The sequence below is a fragment of the Mesoplodon densirostris genome, chromosome 4, assembly GCF_025265405.1.
Source record: "Mesoplodon densirostris isolate mMesDen1 chromosome 4, mMesDen1 primary haplotype, whole genome shotgun sequence".
Lineage (NCBI taxonomy): Eukaryota > Metazoa > Chordata > Mammalia > Artiodactyla > Ziphiidae > Mesoplodon > Mesoplodon densirostris.
This window is the reverse complement of record NC_082664.1, coordinates 170361345-170383185: the sequence shown is the minus strand read 5'-3', so window position 1 is coordinate 170383185 and position 21841 is coordinate 170361345. Positions and strand designations below refer to the sequence as shown.

Genomic DNA, 21841 nt, shown 5'->3' with positions numbered 1-21841 from the left:
ATTTTAATAGGAAGTTCTTCTTTACCACATTAAGTTGAGAGTTTCCCCTCTCCTCTCTTGACTTTGTGCTAATGGTCCCTTTACTGCCTTTTGGAGTCACGTGGAGTAAATTTAATCTTTCTAAGCCACAGTCTCGTGGCTCTTTCAAATTCCATCTTGTCTCTTGGCTGCACACACTTATTTCTCTTCATTGTACACTTCTCTCCCCGCTTCCTCCTGTTCCTTCTTTTTTTATAATATAAAGAAACCTTATAGGTGCTCATTATTGGAGGAAACTGTGTCTCCAATTTCCTGACAATTGTTGGACATGTAATTCATCTTTAGAAGTTTCTCAAGTTTCTCATGAATTACAGTTTGAGGCTCAATATAAAGAGTTTGTCATGAAAGTGAATTTTAAAAATAGCACTCTCAGACATTTATGTATTCAATTTTAAAAGTAAAGTGAAATTATTTCAGAAACATAGGCCTTTAAACTTTTTTGGTGTGTGTTCTAAACCTTCTAAAGATGGAGCAAATGGGGCGTGATGACAATAATTCTGAAGTGTCCTAAAATAGTCCATGGCTATAAATATTCAGTTAAATTGTAAGAGAATAATGATTTTGTAGATCAGAATTAAGATTCTGATGCACACTTGACCTAGTAAGTGAACTCTTAAGGAATGTCTCATTGTTCTCCCTTGTGTTACTGTGTTTTTAGTACGGTAAGTCCAAGCCAAGAATATTAAAATCTTGGCTTTTTAGAGGAAATTCAGAGGCTTAAAATAAAACTTCTTTATTAGTGATTGTCTACTAGCCGTGTACATTTCTGGATTAGTGTCATTTTCCTTTAGCTAAATATCTTAAACAGATTTGTCTTAGAAAAAGTGTATATTGTTCTATTTCCTGTTTTTTCTACTTTAAATCGATCTCTTTTAATCACTAAATTTTGCTAGTTCTTAACCTTTATTTTTTTATAAGCATTAGCAAGAATAAGATTGATCAACATTGAGTTGCTATCATCTTTATAGAAATGCAGTAGTAGCAAATTTATTCATTTATCTAGGTGATGATGACTGTTTTCATGAAAAAGTTCTCATTTAATAATATTTTTCCAGCAACTGCAACATATAATATGTCTGGTGGGTAAAAGTCTGGGGAAAAAGAAATTTGGCATCTTTAAGAAGTGTACACTTCTTACAAGGCAGGGAGGAGAAGCCGAGTGGACTTTAAATAGAGTTATCCAAGCCTATGAGAATGGAGGGAAGCGACCCAAGTCTTAGGAAGATTGTTCGTCACTCTCTCATTTTCCATACAGCTTCATGCTGATGTGGAGAGACTGATGGATCCTGAGTTGGCAGAACTATTAGTCTAAGAGGAGGATGAATTGAGGATGCAGGTGTGGAAGGATAGAGAGGAAGGCTAACATGGAACCGGGTGGAAGAAAGGTGTGCAGCTGCCGATGGTAAGACCAGAAGAGCAACTTGTCACTTGCAATTTCGACTGAAACCCATCACCCCGGCTTTGTTAATGTTTTTACCTAGTGCAGTTTCTTTTCCAGTGACTGTTCCAGGAATAACGTGCCAGATGGAGTGAAAGTGTTACTGGGTTGAACGAAATCCTATCACTAGTCCCATCTGCTCAGGGCCCCTGGGGTTTTGCAGCTGCAGGATTAAAGACTAATCCTGAGTGACAGACGCAAAAGGGGCAATCCTCATACATAGTAGGTGCTCAGTAAATGCCACTGGATTTGAGTGAAGACATTAGTGATTGATGGGGCTGCTTTTGCAATAAGAAACATGAGTTAAGACATGAACATGTTTTAGAACAGTTTCTGCCTACAATTCAGAAGGAAACACTTCAGTCCTTCCCATCTTTCTTCTTAAACAAATACTTTTTGAATACCTGCTAAGTACTTAACTTATTTTAGATACCGTGCGTGGAAAAACAATCATATAATCCCAGCGTTTTATGAGTTTGAGGCTGTGTACCTAATTTTTTGTCCTCTAACACAAGCTTTAAAAAAATCATCTCAAATCCTCCCAAATTATTGCCAAGTTTGAAGAAAACAAAACAGCACTTTTATTCATTTGTATGTTAGAGTGTGTTAAGCAGAAAATTGTGATCAGTTTCACGATGTAAATATAAAACAGACTGGAAAGGATTCTGTCTCCTTCTGAAACTAAAGTGTATGATGTGGGTCAGGTTTTTCTCTTCACTCAAAGTGAGGTTTCTCCATGTTCCTTGAAGGCGCTTCCATGTATAGTTCAGTGCCATCCAGGAATAAACCCTTTCAATGACTCATTATTGGGCAGACTCAGATATATAGTGAGAACTACCTGTGCTAAATATTTGTTACAACACACCTTCCTAATATCAGTCAAAAAGCCCCTCTGCTGATTTGCTTCTTCCCTCCAGTTGCCTATCTCATTCTCAAGATTTTTTTTTCTTCTGCTTGCACAAATCAATTTCCTTTTTCGGGCTGCTTTTTCCTTTCACCCAGTCTGTCTGTACATTTCTACGGCATCTATCATCATAGCACCCATTTAATAGTATCTGTGCTAATTATCCTATCTTTAAGACACAGTGGCTTGGTTTGTTAGAACAGAATTTATACTGCATTTCTAATTATGGGCATTTATAGGTAATTGCTTAATTTTGATGTGGTAAGAACATGGTTTGCAATATTTTTAGAAATAGTAATTAGAAATGCATCTCCTAAAATCATTACTTTAAAAACTTCATTAACACTTAAATAAAGAAGCAGAATAATTTAATTAGTAAAAGTTAATGAAAACTTTCAGTTGCCTTAAGTGGTCAATAAAACTAAAGGGGATTGTGTGTATTATTAATTTTTTCTTAAAGTTGAGTCAGATCCCTATGTGCTGGATGTGAACTCATGAATTTTCTTTTTCTGTATCCTTGGCCATTGTGTTTATGATTCTTGTGGTGGTTGACCTGGATTGTTTTTCTGAGTAGGAAACACCCTCAACAGATAAAAATCAGCGCTTATCTTGGCTTTGCAGTAAAAATCCCCAAATAGCATAAAAGTTTTTAAGGAGTGAACAAATCTGTAGAAATCAGAAAGGAAATATGTATGTATCTTTAGAAATCTCATTTGAATTCAGGTTGTTTTTTGACCTCTACTGTATATTTAAATAGGTACTAGTTTTCTATTTTAAGCCTCCATCATTGCTGTGGTTTTTAAACAACAAAGCAAAAGAAAATAAAACAAAAATCCCAAGTGAAAAAAAAAAAAACCCTAACTGTAACTCCAGAGATATTTAAAAGCATTTCTATAGAGACACAGACGTAGAGAACAAACAGAGAACAAACGTATGGATACCAAAGGGGAAAGGGAGGCAGTGGGATGAATTGGGAGATGGGGATTAACATCTATACACTATTGATACTATGTATAAAACAGATAACTAACGAGAACCTACTATATAGCACAGGGAACTCTATTCAGTGCTCTGTGGTGATCTAAATGAGAAGGAAATCCAGAAAAGGGGATATGTGTATACACATAGCTGATTCACTTTGCTGTACAGTATAAACTAACACAATATTGTAAAGCAACTATACTCCAATAAAAATTAAAAACAAATAAAAACATTTCTGTTCTACAGTGGGAATCAGAAGGAAAATATAACCAACATTGATTCTAAAAGTTTGAATAGAAAACCTTGATAATCTCAGTCATGTTTCCATGGATTTCATTAAAGAGACATTCCAGCTCCATGTTACTCATTACAATTTATTTATTAAATTTAATTAAATGTAATTCTAATGTTAGTCTAAAATATTAGGTCTCTAATAACTATTAGTGGTTTGATATTAATTGCGAACTTAGAGCATTAGGTACCATGCAGGACAGAAGCCACAGCCTGTGTTCTTGATAGCACATGGGGAGTGATGTAGGAGCAGGGCCATGCATGTGACATGTGCAAGGGTGGACACCCGAGGAGGTTAGAAATAAGGTGGAAGGTATAAGGGAACAAGATCATAACTGCGTGTGTGGTTGAGCGTCTTTTTAAACACCAGGGCTTTTGCTATGTCCTTCTTCAGTCCCTGGAGCAATTGGGCGTATATAGTAATGTCCCAGGTGTCCCCAAGCTGAAATCGCTCTGGCTTTCATATACCTGTGGCCTTTTGTGCAACCTTTATTTCTTTTCTTTTTTTTTTTTTTTTTTTTTGCGGTATGTGGGCCTCTCACTGTTGTGGCCTCTCCCCTTGTGGAGCACAGGCTCCGGACGCGCAGGCTCAGCGGCCACGGCTCACGGGCCCAGCCGCTCCACGGCATGTGGGATCTTCCCAGACCGGGGCATGAACCCGTGTCCCCTGCATCGGCAGGTGGACTCCCAACCACTGCGCCACCAGGGAAGCCCCGCAACCTTTATTTCTAATGCTTTATCTTTTATATACTCAACTTCCACGTTTGGTTCTCCTTTGCAGCAAAATCTTTCTTGTAGATTCATCTTCTTGACCACAGCTTGGCCACCCCTCCCTTCTTTGTGCTCTTTAGGTGGACACTCTTCTCAAATACTTAATACATTAAAAAAATTTGATGCCACAGCACTATTACCTTCCAGAGATCCCATTTCAAGTCCTAATTTTGTTGTGTGTAGCAGTAATACATAGACCAGTGGGAGATTTAGGGGTTGGCCGGATAAGACACATATCTAAATCCTTCAGATATGGAAACAAAGGAACAAAATTTCTAACAGCACTCCTGGGCATACATAACAGATTCCCTTTTTTTTTTTTTTCCTCATTAAACTTTTTTAAGGAGTCTCAAATTCTGTGACAGATTTTTGGTCAAGTTGTTTCCATTAAAAAGTACTGAGTTTAAAAACTAATAACTTAAAACTGCCACACACAAAACAAATGGTCCACAGAACATTGTCCTTTCCTTCTGAAGGTTTTATGATGCATTGTTATCATTAACCAGTCTTTTGCTATTAAACTTAAATGGCCAATTGAGACATATAGTTCTGAGGCTGTTCTTCCACCACTGATTAAGACTGGGGTGACAGGTATTGGGGATAATATTCATTTAGCCTTCTGAGCTTTCTGGGGAGACTTGATGACCTTGCCAACTCCAGCTGCCTTCTTGTCCACTGCTTTGGTGACACCCACAGCAACCGTATGTCTCATGTCATGAACAGCAAAATGACCCAGAGGAGGATAGTCAGAGAAGCTCTCAGCACACATGGGTTTGCCAGGAACCATATCGACGATGGCAGCATCGCCAGATTTCAAGAATTTGGGCCCATCTTCCAGCTTTTTCCCAGAACAATGATCAATCTTCTTCGGCTCAGCAAACTTGCAAGCAACGTGAGCTGTGTGACAATCCAGCACAGGTGCATAGCCAGCACTGCTTTGGCCTGGATGGTTCAAGATAACCACCTGAGCTGTGAAGCCAGCTGCTTCCATCGGTGGGTCATTTTTGCTCTCACCAGCCACATTGCCATGACAAACATCTTTGACAGACACGTTCTTGACATTGAAGCCCACATTGTCCCCAGGAAGGGCTTCACTCAAAGCTTCATGGTGTGTTTCAACAGACTTCACTTCAATTGTCACGTTGACTGGAGGAAAGGTGACCACCATGCCAGGTTTGAGAACACCAGTCTCCACTCGACCCACAGGGACAGTGCCAATACCACCAATTTTGTAGACGTCCTGGAGGGGCAAACGCAAGGACTTGTCAGTTGAGTGAGTTGGTGGCAGGATGCAATCCAGAGCTTCAAGCAGTGTGGTTGGTTCCACTGGCATTTCCATCTTTACGGGTGACTTTCCATCCCTTGAACCACGGCATGTTAGCACGTGGCTCCATGTTGCCACCATTCCAGCCAGAAATTGGCACAAATGCTGTTGTGTCAGGGTTGTAGCCAATTTTCTGAATGGAGGTGCTGACTTCTTTGTTTCCTCATATCTCTTCCGGCTGTAGGGTGGCTCAGTGGAATCCATTTTGTTAACTCCAGCAATCACTTGTTTCACACCCAGAGTGTAAGCCAGAAGGGCATGCTCATGGGTCTGCCCATTCTTGGAAATACCTGCTTCAGATTCACCAATGCCAGCAGCAACAATCAGGACAGTACAGTCAGCCTGGGATGTTCCTGTAATCATGTTTTCGATGAAGTCTCTGTGTCCTGGGGCATCAATGGTGGTCACATAATACTTGCTGGTCTAGAATTTCCATAGGGAGATATCAGTGGTGATACCACGCTCGTGCTCAGCTTTCAGTTTGTCCAAGACCCAGGCATACTTGAAGGAGCTCTTTCCCATCTCTAGCCTCCTTCTCTAACTTTTCAGTGGTTCTCTTGTCAATCCCACCACATTTGTAGATCAGATGGCCAGGAGTGGTAGACTTCCCTGAATCTACGTGTCCAGTGACAACGATGTTGATGTGGGTCTTCTCCTTTCCCATTTTTGCTTAGGTTTAGTAGTGGTTTTCATGACACCTGTGTCCTGGCGGCAAGCCTGTTGCGAAAAAGCCAGATTCCTTTTAAAATCTCATTTTTTTCTCTTTATTGCCTTTTCCTTCTTCCCCTCCCCGAACTTTTTCTGTCTTTCACCCTAACATGTTGTGATAGAGAGTTTTCTTAGTTCAGAGGCTAAGAATTTAGCTGTATTGATTTGTCACATTGCACCTGCTGAAATCCTAACGGAAAAAAACTTGGCACATGAAATAGAAGTCAGTCTGATAAAATTAAACCTCACAAATTGTGCAGCTGCTGTGTACATAGAGAACGCTATCCGAATCTTCATCACTGACTGCTTCAGTATTCTCATTTTCCATCTTGGCTCTTTTCATTGGGCTTGCATTTTGCATGTTGGGAAAGTACATTTTGGGATGGTCATTTCATCCTGCAGAAGCAGACACTTGATTCATATGGCTATGTGATTGCGTCTGTAACTTATGTTCACGTAAAGTGTGATAATTTACAGATTATTATCTGTAGAGCTGACCCAGGTACAACTTCTGCAGAGGATTAACTGATGCCAAAGAGTCACTTTATGTAGGTGGCTCAATCCCGAGGGACTGTGATGCTGAGGAGGACGCACCCATCTTTAGGGGCAAAAACATCATTTAAAGGAAGAATGATATTGGCATACTTTCTGGGGGGTAAATCGGAAGAGTTTTACTTCTTCCTAGGATCTCTGATTATTTTATTTTATTTTATTTTATTTTTTTATGGCCACAATGTTTGCAAGGCTGAGACTGAGCTGTGCTTGTGCCAACTTTGGAGAAATTTAGGTAGATGAACTTGTGAAAAAGCTATTTATGTAAAAACAAATGTCACCTCATGTTAGGGATTTCTACTTCCTTTTTAAATTTCTTCATTCACTCAAAACACATGTATTAAGTGCCTACCAAGTACAAGGCCCAGGTTAGGAGCTGGGGATATAGCAGTTCCCTTGCTCTCATGGAACTTCATTCTAGTGAAAGGACACAGGTTAGAAAAAAAATGGTTAATAGCTCACAAATCACTTGGTGCTCGATGCTATGGAAACAGTAATGCAGGGAAAGAGAATGCTGGGTTGAGGGGTGGGTTCCTATTTTATGCTGGATAATCAGAGATGGTCTCCAATGAGGGGATATTTGAGCAGACCTGATGGAAGTGAGAGGGTGAGCTGTGATGTTTGGGGAAAGAGCAAGTATAAAGATAGGAGGTGGAAGCATGGTGGTGTGTTGGAAAAAGTAAGAACAATGAATGGAGAGAGTACAGGGCAAAGGAGGTGGGGCTTGCAAGAAGCAGGAAACAGAAAAGGTCTTTTAGAAGATTTTAAGAATTTTGACTTTCACTAACTGAGAAGAAAAGAGTAATGGTGTCTGATTTATGTTTTACAAGTCCTGTCTGGTCGCTCTGTTGAGAATAGACTGTAGGAGGCAGGGGTGGATGCAGGGAGCCCCATCAGGTGTCAGGGGCAGTTATCCAGGTGGGAAATGATGGGGTTTGTGCCGTGGTAGTGATAGTGGAAGAGATCGGAAGAGGTCACGTTCAGAATATATTTTGGAGGTGGAGCCAACAGGATTTACCTTTGGGATGTGGGTTATAGAAAATACAAGGAGATAGGGCTTCCCTGGTGGCGCAGTGGTTAAGAATCTGCCTACCAATGCAGGGGACACGGGTTCGAGCCCTGGTCCGGGAAGATCCCACGTGCCGCCGAGCAATGAAGCCCGTGCGCCACAACTACTGAGCCTGTGTGCCACAACTACTGAAGCCTGCATGCATAGAGCCTGTGCTCCGCAACAAGAGAAGCCACTGCAATGAGAAGCCCGCGCACCGCAACAAAGAGTAGCCCCTGCTCACCACAACAAGAGAAAAGCCCATGTGCAGCAACAAAGACCCAATGCAGCCAAAGATAAAAATAAATAAATTAATTTAAAAAAAGAAAATACAAGAAGATAAATACCCCCTCCCCTTTTTTTTTTGTCTGAGAAGTTGGTCAGTGAGTAGTAATTTACGGAAACGGGAGAGGCCCAAGGAGGCACGGGTGTTCTGGGGAGAATCAGGAGTTTGGTGTGGGACTGGTTAGGTTTGAGATATCTACCAGACATCCAAGATATGTGAAGAAGGTAGGTGGAGCCATGAGCCTGGAGATCAGGAGACAAGTCTGGGCTGGAGTCAGCATAGAGAAGGTATTTAAAGCCGTGAGACTGATTGAGATCTAGTCAGTGTGGGTATATACAGGAAAGTAAAGAAGTACGGTGACAGAGCCCTAAGCCACCCCAAGGTTAGGCAGATGAAAACCGGCCGTACATGCTAAGGAGGATTAGCCAGTGTCTTAGTTTCATACAGCTGCCAAAACAGAGCACCAAAACCTGAGTGGCTTCAAACAACAGAAGTTTATTGTCTCACAGTTCTGGAGGCTAGAAGTCTGATGCAAGGTGTTAGCAGGACCATGCTACCTCTGATGGCTCTAGCGGGGGAGTTCCTCCTTGCCTCTTCTAGCCTCTGGCGTTTACTGGCAACACGTGGTATTCAGTGGCTTGTAGATGCATCACTCCAGTCACATGGTTATCTTCTCCCTGTGTATCTTCACTTCATCTTCCCTCTGTGCCTCTGTGTGTCCAGATTTCCCCATTTCATAAGGACACCAGTCATGTTGGATTAAGGCCCACCCTAATGACCTCACCCTCACCTGGTTATATATGGGAAATCTGCAAAGACCCTATTTCCAAGCACGGTTACATTCTCAGGTACTGGGGGTTAAGACTTCAATGTATCTTTTTGGGGGGGCACAATTCAATTCATAACAGCCAGCGAGGTGGTAAGAGAACCAGGAGAGTGTGGTATTCTGGAAGCCAAATGAAGAATGTGCTTCCGACAGGAAGGATGGATAAACTGAGTCAGATGCTGGTGATGGAACAAACAAGATGGGGACTGAGGACTGACCGTTGGCTTGACCAAGTGGGGGTCATTGGTTTCCTTGCCATGAGTGGTTTCAGTGAAGTGGTGAGGGTGAGAATCAATTGAAGTTCAAGAGAGAATGGAAACAGAGGAGTTAGAGAAAGCAAGTATAGACAGCTTTTTGGGGCATTTTGCATATAAGGCATGAGAAGAATGGGGTGGTGGCAGTGAAGAAACCAGAGTTCAAAGGAAGAATTTTAAAACAGTGGGAGCGGTAGCAGCATGTTTATATACCAGTGTGGAATGACCCAATAGAGAGGAGGAATATTACAGAGAAAAGGGGACAATTTCTAGAACGATGTCTTTGAGGTGGCAAGAGGGTGTGGAATGTAATAGCCACGCAGAGGAAGGCTGTGTCAACAAGCCCGCCAGCTGATTCTTACACACGCCCAAGTTGGAGAGCCGCTGTTCCAGATGATCTCTAGAACCTTTTAAAATTCTATGTCTTGGGCTTCCCTGGTGGCCCAGTGGCTGAGAGTCTGCCTGCTGATGCAGGGGACACGGGTTCGTGCCCCGGTCCGGGAAGATCCCACATGCCGCGGAGCCTGCGCGTCCAGAGCCTGTGCTCTGCAACGGGAGAGGCCACAACAGTGAGAGGCCCGCGCACACACACACAAAAAAATAAAATTCTATGTCTTATGATGTATTTTACCCCATTAGTTGAGTATAAAATCCCCCTTTTGTTTAGAATAATGATTACTGCCTAATGTGCGCAAAGAATGAGTTCAGATGGATATGACCACAGAGTGTGTACAAGGAGTTGTGCCATAGGGGATGGTAGCTCTCCGACTGTGCTTTACTCTCAGGGCCTTAATAAGCTGTACTGTCTCTTTAAACTACAATTTCTGCCATTTAGAGGTGCCTCTTCAGCATTGCCTGGGAGATCTGGCTGTGTCTCCAACTGCTATTTTTAGATGACCCTGCATCAGACCCCAGTAGAGTGAAGAGCATGTCATGGAGACTTGAAATATTTGTATTTGGCAAGACTCAAATGCTGTCTGACAAATTAATGTCCTAGTACCCAAATGCTATTATATCAAACTTTTATATATTGATTTAACATAAAATATGACCTAGGACTTCCATTAAAACTTTCCAAAGAAAACCCCAGTTTGGCTTGTCTGAGGAGTGTTCAGTTTTATTTTATTCACTCAAAATTGTAGCTAAAGGTTGGTATTATCACCTTGATTGTGATTGCTCTTTGACTCACTTTTATTCCAAAATATACAGTTTCCAATAAGAGAGCCATACTTTCTTTCTTGAATCAATGAAAGTTCACTTTCATTTTCCTAATGTTAGAGGACTGAAAAAAGTTGGGACAACGGAGAGTTTTAATCAAAGCAGGCAGCAATTGACTTCAGTTTTAGTAAAATAACTTGGTGTGAACAGATGTTTGGCCAGCACAGAGAATTATGCTTTACTACCTATTGAAATTAATTTGAGAATATTGACTGCACATTATTTGGTAGAAAATATGAGATTAGCAAGGTTATATATCCCATACTCTCTGAGGTTTACATTTCTCAAGAGGACATTTATCCCCCTTTCCCGTTTGAAGTAGTCAGAAAGGATTTGAGTTACCTATCAGTACTAGAAAGTGTTTTCCTAGTTTCTCTGAATGTGTCTAAGGGAATTTGGAATGAGACTTACCTTTTAGTACCCTGGGATTTTGTATCCTGCTTATGCTAGTGTCAAATGTTAACTTTTTCCCTTTGGGGCATTTGTCAACATCCCACAGATGACTGTCTGTCTGTGCCTACCAAGGGAGATGCAGAATTTGAGGAGTGCAGTGTCTCGTGGGGCTGACAGTCCAGCAAACAGCATTTGTAACACATCCAGTGCGAGCAACAATAGATGCAGGCACAGGTGCTCTGGCTGCCCGATGAGGTGGCTTACCCGTGACTGCTGGGTGCGGTGGTCGCTGGTAAGCATGGTGAATGGGGGGACGTGATAGTGGAGCTTTTCCAATATGTGATCTTTTAAATACTTGATAACAACTTATATCAATAATAATATTTCACAATTTTATATTTAATTACTTTTATATCCTTTTATTTTATCCTCATAAACACTCTACATATAGGCAGACTGGGAGAGAAAATCAAGGCTTAGTGCCTTTGACCTGCCCAAGTTCAGGTGTCCTGGGTTTAAGGCTCGTCTCCTAGACTAACCAATTGTAAGTACAAGTATAGGAGCTAAGCCTAAAACCCAGGGCATCTGAGTCCTGGTCCAAATGTTTTCCACCCATAGGTAAGGAAATCCTTGGTTCTGAAGTGAACCAAATCAGGTCTAGAACAACTGACAGTTCGGCAATCACTTAAAGGATGTTTGAACTGTGTTTAAGTTTCCTCGAAATGGTAAATCTTTAGCTGCAACTCTGATACTATAATAGCTTTGCGAAGTTTTAAGAAAGTTTAGTTTGAAGTTTTGGACTGAGATAATTTTGTGTTTAATGTAGCATTTGATAAGCATGCCGTAAAATAATGTTGGTTCTTTTAGAAAAAGTTATTTTAAAGATGCATTATAGGGGTTTCCTGGTGGCCCAGTGGCTAAGAATCTGCCTGCCAATGCAGGGGACACGGGTTCGAGCCCTGGTCCAGGAAGATCCCACATGCTGCGGAGCAACTAAGCCCGTGCGCCACAACTGCTGAGCCTGTGCTCTGGAGCCGGTGCTCCACAACAGGAGAAGCCACTGCAATGAGAAGCCCGCGCACCGCAACTAAAGAGTAGCCCCCGCTCACCCCAACTAGAGAAAGCCTGTGCTCAGCAACGAAGACCCAGTGCAGCCAAAAAAATAAATAAATAAAGAGACTGAATGGCCTGAAAATCCTGAAATATTAAAAAAAAATGCATTATAAAACTTAATGCATGCTTTGTTGTTTCCAAAGGAGAAGTTTTTGGCTTATAGTTTCTCAAACGTGAAGTGTTATGGTAGATAGCTTTTCCCCCTTCTCTTTACCCATATTTTAAAACCACATCTTTATAAGTGGTTGAAGCCATTTTGTGTGTGTTTGAAATTATTTTTGATTACTTTAAAACTTGCAGTGAAACTTTATCTGATAGACTAGTTGAATGCCATGTTTAGCTAAAGCATCTTCCAAAAATCTAGAAGAGGAGGAATAGATCATATGTGTTTCTTCTGGAGCAGAGAGAGTGTGCTGCTGTCAGGATCACAGGCAGAATGAAAGGATATGATGAGTGTAACATATTTGACCCAACCCTGGCTCTTGACCAGAAGGGGAGGAGCTGATGGGCTGTGGCACTGGTAGCCTGGTCCCACAGCCTCTAGAATGAATGTTATTTATTTTGATAATAGCTGTTCTTAGTCATATTTCTGAGAAAACACACAAAACTGATTGCAGTTGACTATAAAAATGTTTTTTTTTTTTTTTTTTTTTTTTTTTTTTTTTTGCGGTACGTGGGCCTCTCAGTGTTGTGGCCTCTCCTGTTGCGGAGCACAGGCTCCGGACGCGCAGGCTCAGCGGCCATGGCTCACGGGCCCAGCCGCTCCGCGGCATGTGGGATCTTCCCGGACCGGGGCACGAACCTGTGTCCCCTGCATCAGCAGGCGGACTCTCAACCACTGCGCCACCAGGGAAGCCCGAAAAATGTTTTTAGTTATATATATATGACTATAACTTTTACTTTTATAGTCATATATATATATATGTGGCTATAAAAATGTTTGTCCTGTTTTTAGTTAGTTGATGTATCTTCCCGTAGACATAGATTTAAAGTTAGAAATTTCCCCTTTGGTAGTGGAGTAAACTGATGTTCAAGATTATCTGATTTACTGAAGAAATTTGGAGAAACAAGTCTAGTTTTAAACATTCTTTTCATGTCATGTTACATTGTGAATAAATTAACAGTACAGGCATTTCTAATAGAGTCTTACTGGGAACTCAGACTTGGGGAGTTAATAGGCTATTGGGGTCATCCAGACTCTTAACAGAGCTCAGATTTGGGCACCAGTTCATAGTAAACTGTATCTCTGGCTATATGTATAAGCTAAGGCAAGGATCCAAATTGGACTATTAGACATTTCTTGGACATACCTAGTGTCCCTCTGCTGCCCTCTTTCTAAGTGTTGTTTTCTCTACCCTAGGGATCCAGTCACCCTGTTGCTCCTTGATCAAAAGCATTACCCAGTCTTACAGCAAGAGTCAAAAAGCAATGCTCTTCAGGAAATTGTCCTCCCACCTAGGTGTCATCTCTCTTTTCTTTGAGACCTCATATTACCTTTGTGCTTTTTAAAATGGAATTCCTTTATGTGAAAATCCCCACCATGGTCCTGGCACAGAGACACTGAGGGAATGTCGGCTCTCCATCTCTCCGTTTTATTTTGCCTTATTTTGTGGCTAGTTGTGTGTATGACTGTTTCGCTTTTAGCAGTTAATAAAGTTGATCTTTTCTGCTTATTTTAACAATGCTTTGTTTTAGAAAATACATTATACATGCAAAAGACTATAAATTAAATGTACATTTTAAAGAATTATAAAAATAGCATCTGCATACAAATTTCTGAGCTTAAGAAAGAGGTGGCCAGTACTGCATGGAGCCCTCTGTCTTAGTCCATTTGGCTACTATCACAAAAATATCACATCCTGGGGGGCTTAAACAACAAACATTTATTTCTCACAGTTTGGAGTCTGGGAAGTCCAAGAGCAAGGAACTGGCAGGTTCAGTGTCTTGTGAGACCCACTTCCTGGTTCATAACTGCCTTCTCCCTGTGTCCTCACATGGCGGAAGGGATAGGGATCTCTCTGGGGCCTCTTTTTTTTTTTTGCGGTATGCGGGCCTCTCACTGTTGTGGCCTCCCCCGTTGCGGAGCACAGGCTCCGGACGCGCAGGCTCCGGACACGCAGGCTCAGCGGCCATGGCTCACGGGCCCAGCCGCTCCGCGGCATATGGGATCCTCCCAGACCGGGGCACGAACCCGTATCCCCTGCATCGGCAGGCGGACTCTCAACCACTTGCGCCACCAGGGAGGCCCTGGGGCCTCTTTTATAAGGGCACTAATCCCATTCATGAGGGCTCCTGACCTAAGCACCTTCCAACGTCCCCCACCTCCTATTGCTGTCACATTGGAGATTAGGATTTCAGGACGTGAATTTTGGGGTGACCTAAACATTCAGTCCATAACACCCTCCTTGACCACATTCCTCTCCCACTCAAGTAACTGCAGTCCTAAATTTTTGTGTTTGTAATTTCCTTGCTTTCTTTTGTAGTTAATCTGCATGTGAATGATTCCATAAACAATATATTTCTTGATTTTATATCTTTTTGAACTATATACTACTAGAATAAAACTGTGTACTCTCCTGACTTGCTTTATTTCACTCAATATTATGCTTTTGGGATTGAATCCTGCTGCTGTGATTTTCACTGTTGTGTAGTGTTTCAGTGTACTGTGTATCCAGTTTTTTGATAGACAGTGTGGGTGTAAATGTGAAAGAGTTCTGAGTCTAGAGGATATACCTAGGAATGGAATTGCTGGGTCTGTGTGCATTTCCAGCATTTCTGAGTGTGATGCCACTTTGTTTTCCAAAGTGGTTGTACTAAGTTATTCTTCCGCCAGCAGCATATACAAAAAATTGCTTTTAAAGTGCCAGAGGACAGTCACCATAGGCCTGTTTGCATATCTAGTTTTTAACATTGAAACTTTCACAAATTTGGGAAATACTGGATTCAAGAATTGAGTAAATTTCCCCCTCCTCTCAGAAGTATTCTATGCTAGTTTTTATGAACAAGAGGGAGCACTGTGTAGGAGAAAGTCCAAACTGCAGTCAGGCATCCTGGAGCAAGCTCTGGCCCCACCACTCACTAGCTTCATGATGGCAGAATGTTCTCTACTGTGAGGAACAGATAGTCATCCTTACATCATGATGTGGAGATGTCTTACACACTGTCTAGCTGATGTCAAAGCTCAGTGGATACAAGTTTCTCTATGCTTCCCATCTAACTCAGCTCCAGTGCTAATGCAGGACATTTTGAACATGGTTCATTGGTCTGCATTGTGATGAATCACCCAGAGACAACTAAGCCTCAGGACAAACAAAGCATTTGTCTGTGTAGCCGCAGGGCAGCCTGTAGCCAAGCTACTCTGGCTGATTCTAATGTGTGTGTCACCATGATGCATCTACTTTGAGGCCTTTTGGGTCGTTTCTTTTCATTTTCATACGGGAGCCCCCTGAATTCTCTTGTAGGAATTGTGGCTACTTTTGGGGCTAGTTTGGGTGGATCATTTGGACTATGGGCTTGTCATAGAGTTGGGTGGTGCAAGCAGTTGTGTAAATGTCAGTTTATTGAACACAAACCACTTACTGTGTGCCAGACCCGTTTGAAGCACTTTATAAATATTAATTCACGTCATCCTTATAACAACTCTGTGAGGTGCTTACTGAAGGAAACTGAGACACAGAGAGGTTACATAACACACCCAAGTGACAGAGCTGGAGGGTGGGAAAGCCAGGATGCAGTTAGATGGATGACGGTTACCTCAAGCTAGTGAAGCAGGGGAGTGACTTTTTATGTATGTCACAGGGCCATTGGGTGCCCTAACCTTTGTGTGTAAATACAGCATTGACACCAAAGTTAAAGGAGTTGTCACTTTAACACCAGACCCCCATCCCCATCGCAGCCCTGCTTCCTTTCGGTATGTGAATTAGCAGATTTAAAAAATTGTTGCTAGCTGAACAGCGCCCTTTTTATAATGTCTCTTGAGGTCTCAGAGAGTTCTTACCAGTCCTCAAAATTGTAAATATTTTTTCAGGAAATATAGTCACTAAACATATCCGACCTGACTCAACCTTAACAGGAATTTTCTGTTTTTCTTGTTAATAGTAATAACAATAAAAACAAACAGAAAACCAAAACCAGCATATAAAAGAGAAAATATCAGTGGGTCCAAAACCACCTTTGTACTGTTTCTAGCTCATTAGCCACAGCATTATCTTAACACAAGTTGGTTAGAAACTCTTTTGAAAAAAGTATTTTAGAAAAAAAAAATTTTTTTTCCTGTTTTGCTCATTTTGCCCTGATATCCTGAGTATTTAGGCATACTTGTTGATTTTTACTTTGTCATACTTACAACACAACTCCTCATATTGGTTTCGCTCAAGTCTCAGGGACACCTTTAAAAATGAACTGCTAAATAAATGCGCATACTTCCTCGGGAATTGTTATAGTAAGAGACCATTGGATGAGGTTTACAGAGATTCCAAGGGATTAGCTTATTTTTATAACTGAAAAGCGAAAACATCTCTACTGTCTTTCCCCCAGTTATTAATGCTCATTATAAATGTTTTAAGCTTTTAAACAAATAAAGAAGAAAAAATGACCTGAAATTCCCATCATCCAGAAACAATCATTGCTAATATTTTTGCGTATTTCCTTAAGACTTTCGTGAGTGTATGTGAGTGCTCATGGACATGTAGAAAACATCTACAAGGATGGCCACTGTTTAAAAAAAGTGGGAGATGGGATTATAACCAAGAAGTTAGCATAACACTTCATCCTCTTTTTTCCCTTCTCAGGAGGCTCCAAACTACAAATCTTGTATCGTACATAGTCAGGATGGTGGGGGTTGAAGAACGTTGTCAGTGAATTCTTTGTGGTGACCCCAGGTCCTTGACTTTGGTCATCAGAGGGCTAGGCCACAGCAGATGGGTGTTGGGCCTTTCATCTCTACACATAATGCCTGTGCTGCCACATTTAGCTGTGGCTCCAGCCCTCATCGGATGCAAGGAGGTGGCATTTCTGCAGACAGTGAGCTATAGAGGACCCATTCTGTAAACCCAGTGCCAGGCCTGGAATGAAACTGCCATTCCTGACTGTTGGTGGTTTCACTGGATTATCCATACTCTGTCAAGACAATGCCGTTTGATCTTGGTTCAAGCATCTCTACAGACTTAGCCCTAGGTACCAAGAGCTTCTGTGTGCAGATGCCTAATTGGTGACAATCAGTTGGTGACTGAGTTCCCCACATAAGGAATCTCCCAGAGAAGGAGGAATTCTGCCTCCACACTGCCTTCAGACTCCAGCTGCAGTATTCAGCACTTCTGCTGGATTGGCCTTCCAATCTGATGACCTTCAGATTTCGGATTTGCCTGCCCCTACAATCACGTTAGCCAGTTCCTTAAAATCCTTCTGTCTTTCTGTTTATATGTATATACATCCTATTGGGTCTTATTTTCTGGAGACCTGACTAACACAGCAGCCATTTACATCTTTACCGCTGTGGTGTTTTTAGAACTCACGTGCCACTAAATCTGTTGTTTGCCTTTGGTTGTCGGTTCCCTCCCCCGCTCCCCATCCTCGCAGGAAGACATTTATCATGTTTAAGAGTAGAGTGGCCCCTAAAGGAAGAAGTGTACTCTGGGAGATATTCTGAGTGGCAGCCATCAGGAGCTGTCAGGGCACGTCTGTATTTACATGTTTTCCAGCCATATTTTCCCAGCATGTTGTGGATCTGTGACTTTCCTCGGAGGAATTTGGTATTCAGAAGTCAATAAACAAATTACGTTGATCTGTAACGTGGGACTGTCACAGTGACTGATGGGATTCCAACTCTTTCAGAACAGTGTGTGAGGGAAAGACAACAAGATTGAAAGAGCCCGTGCAAATGACAAGGAATGCTGTAAGAATTCAGTGTAGGTTGTTCCTCTTGGTGGAGTTGCCACAGCAGAAATTTTTATCTTTGGAAAGCTGCTCACTTTGCATTGAAATGTGTTGATATTGTGACATACAGAAGTCTTTTGTTGAGTAGATTCTGGATGTATCAGTTGTATAAATATTCTGTGGTGCTTGCATGCCCCACAAAGAAAGGCAGCTTATGAGCTATCTGACAGCATCATTGTGGGATAAAAGCGGCCCTCTTGGCAAAGTCAATAATCCTTGAAATTTGTATATCCTTTCATGATTTATTTCAGTTGATGGCCTTTGACAACATCACTCAGGCATGTGGGAAAGGTATTACAATCTCTCCTTACAATATGAGGAAAGGAGCCTCTTGAGATGAAGTGACTTGGTCAAGGTCACAGAGAATTAAGACTCATCTCTTCTGATTCATACAATAGTTGCTTAGATTATTTTAGGGACCAGATTTCCATAGAAGTCCAGTAGATTGTTTGGTCCCACTATGTATTTAGCCAATATTTACTTTATCTGAATCTTTATTCTTGGGACAAAGAAGAGTATATTAAAAAAACAGTTCTGGGCCTCCCTGGTGGCGCAGTGGTTGAGAGTCCGCCTGCCGATGCAGGGGATACGGGTTCGTGCCCCGATCTGGGAGGATCCCATATGCCGCGGAGCAGCTGGGCCCGTGAGCCATGGCCGCTGGGCCTGCGCATCCGGAGCCTGTGCTCCGCAACGGGAGAGGCCACAACAGTGAGAGGCCCGCGTACCGCAAAAAGAAAAAAAAAAAAAAAAAAAAAAACAGTTCTTTTTATAACTTCATTTGGGAAGGTATTAAATACAAAGGGATCTGTTATTGAATGAGCTTAGGAGAAATGTGAGTTTATTATTGATAGAGCCTTCTTTTGAAATAACTAGAACATTGCAAAGTCCGATAGATATTTTTATTGCTTTCTGTCCCATTCTTCTTATCAAGTGCCTGACTGGATACCGTCTTTGGGCATAGAGTTCCCAGATAACAACATGATTCGTTCAAGTATTGACAGACATTTTGACAAGGGATGTCTCAGTCATCACTTTGTTCATGACCATAGTCAATGTGTGTAACTTGCAACAATCTTTTAGTTTTGTTCCTGAGTAAATCAGCAAGGCGTAAGTGTGTGTGTGTGTGTATGTATGTATGTGTGTGTGTGTATGTGTATACATATACTTAACTGACAGTACTGAGTAAAAGTGACTAGATTTATGATCTCCTTTCCCCCACAGTTTAGATTTGCAGCCTTTTCACTATTGGAATGTCATTAGTGATCAACTTCTAGTGTAGCTGAAAAGGCCACTTGACAGACATATGCATAAAATTTTTATTCTGTAAACCATGCTTCCTTGAAAATATAAAACTATAAAAGATGTATTAAAACTGTATGTATACTTTTTCCCATCCAAATTGGACATTTCCTCTTTAATTATTAAAATAAAGTAGAAAATGATAAAAATCTTAAAATTAGGTTATAACCTGGCACTAAAGAATCCAAAAATTTAAAAAGCAGGAAGCAAATGAGAAGTCACATGTCTGCCTTTATTTCTTGGCCAAAGAGGATTTATTTTTTTTAAGAGGTTGGACATTCACAGTGTTTTTTGGTGTCTTCTGGGTTTGTGAGGACCGACGTTAATAGCATTTTGGTGTGGGTTTTCAGTTTTCAGCAGTCCGTGCTGCAAGACTGGGATTTGACACCTGAAAAAAGACAAGCACATTTCTTTAAATGTGTAAATTGAATTTTCCTACGAATTATGATTTGTTCAATACTTGAGCAGTCAGACTTAATTTCTGAGTGTAAATTTTTGGATTCTGTTAATTTACTGTAGTATTGCCTACAATCCAGAAACCATAAAGAAGGTTACTGACTTTAAACAAGTGGTGCAGAGTAAAAGTAATAATTTTAAAGAATTTTAAAGATACAGTTTTAATTTTAACAATTTATGGAAGCCTTTAGGAATCCAGATATATTGGAAGAGAAAAGCTTAATTTCCATTTTAGCAAAGTATTCTATAATTAACATTCTTCTGAGGATGTCTATTTTGGGTCAGTTATACCTTTTTATTTCTTCCATTTCCAGTGAGCTGTTTACTGTATCATTCTTTCAGTTAATCAGTCTTTTAGTCACTCATTTTTTCATTCAATAGTTTTTGCAAGTTCCTCTCCCCCCAGGAAGCATACAGGCAGTTAGGGATGATGGGATGTATACAAATGCCAATACAATGGGTGTCATAAGTGAGTTGCGCAAGAGCTGCTTTGAGTGTGCGGCTGGGAGATCAGAGAAGGGTTTATGGAACAGGGGCATTTGAACAGGGCCTGAAAGGGTGGATTGGTGTTGGCCAACCAGCCATCAGGCAGAGCACGTTCAAAGAAAATCAAAAGCAAATGTATCCAGCTGGAAATCTCAGTGCTGAGGAAAGAATCTGTGGACAGTTATGTGAATTTATTTTCTATTCTTTTAAACTATCCTTTCCAATCTACATACTTAGGCTACGGTGCTGCGTAAATGAGCATTTCTCAGGATTTGATCTGAGGAACACCAACTATGTGAGATGTTCCTGGCCAGCAAGGGCCAAATCTGAACAGTCCTGCAGTAAAGATCCTGTTTAACTTTGTCGATCCAAATGTATCTGATGACAGAGTACCCTCCACCCCTTTATATTCAACAATAATTTTCTAACACCCCATGGAATCTATATTCCTATTTAGGGAACATTGGTCAGCAGTCATATTATCCAACCTTAGCTTTCTGTTTAAAGACATTTCCTACTTTGTTTCAAAGCAGTTCTGTAGAAAGGAGCTTCAGGTAGTGGTACTTATGTTGTGGATATAGACTAGTGGGTCGAGTGCGTATAACTCACTTTACAATTCTTTCCTCCCACCTTGAACTTTGACAACTATTTTTATTTTATGATATTTGATAGGTGATAATAGAAAGCAAATACATCATATATATATATATATATATATATATATATATATATATATATATATGATTACATAGCCTGATGCATCTGTGTTGAATAAATATAACAACATTGTTATTAGATACCTAATCATTACTTGTTGTTGAAAGAATGAAGGTTTGAGAGACCTCAGTGTTCTGGCTTGGCAGATATTTTACTGAGGAGTGACAGTTACAATACTTGCAACCCTCTCAGTAGGAAAAACGATGATATTAAAATATTTCCATCTACAGTATTCCCATCTACAATTCTTTTTGAGTAAAAAGAAAATCTAGTTTATAAATAAATTAATAATTCCTTTAATCATGTATGTGTGTCTATATGCACAGATATGAGTCACATGCATGTTATTTTGTTAAAGAGAAAATTAAATTTTGGAGAATGATATCTCGCAACTGTCCCTCCTAAATGGGAAAGTTAAGTATTCAAGGAAAGGAGATAATTATCTTGTTCATTGTGCATAGAAAGCACACTTGGAGATCTTGGATTTTTATGATTGCAGGCTTTCAAAATTCTGACAAGGCTGCTTCTAAATTAGTCAATGTCAAGTGCTGTATTTTTGTAGACTGACAACTGGTTGGTGTTGCTTCATTTTATTGAAAGAAGAAAAGCATAAAAAATGGCTCCACCATCTGTTGGATGTGAAGCATCAGACAGAAGGGTGATGTAGTATGTGGTGAGGAAAGGGTACGGCTGAGCTATAATCTCAGACCCTTTCTAAGATACAAATTTTACTACATTCGGGAAAGATAACTACTTATGTCAGATTTAAATCTTTAGCGGAAGTGGTATAAGTAGGTTGTAGG

The 21841-nt window shown here is 40.9% G+C and overlaps 1 protein-coding gene and 1 pseudogene across 2 annotated transcripts in view; one reads left to right on the top strand and one right to left on the bottom strand.

Annotated features, from left to right (window-relative positions):
• The window catches only part of NEBL (nebulette), a 348466-nt gene that overhangs the window by 87066 nt on the left and 239559 nt on the right, over positions 1-21841 (top strand). The window lies entirely within an intron of this gene.
• On the bottom strand, positions 4893-6412 carry LOC132487702 (elongation factor 1-alpha 1-like; annotated as a pseudogene).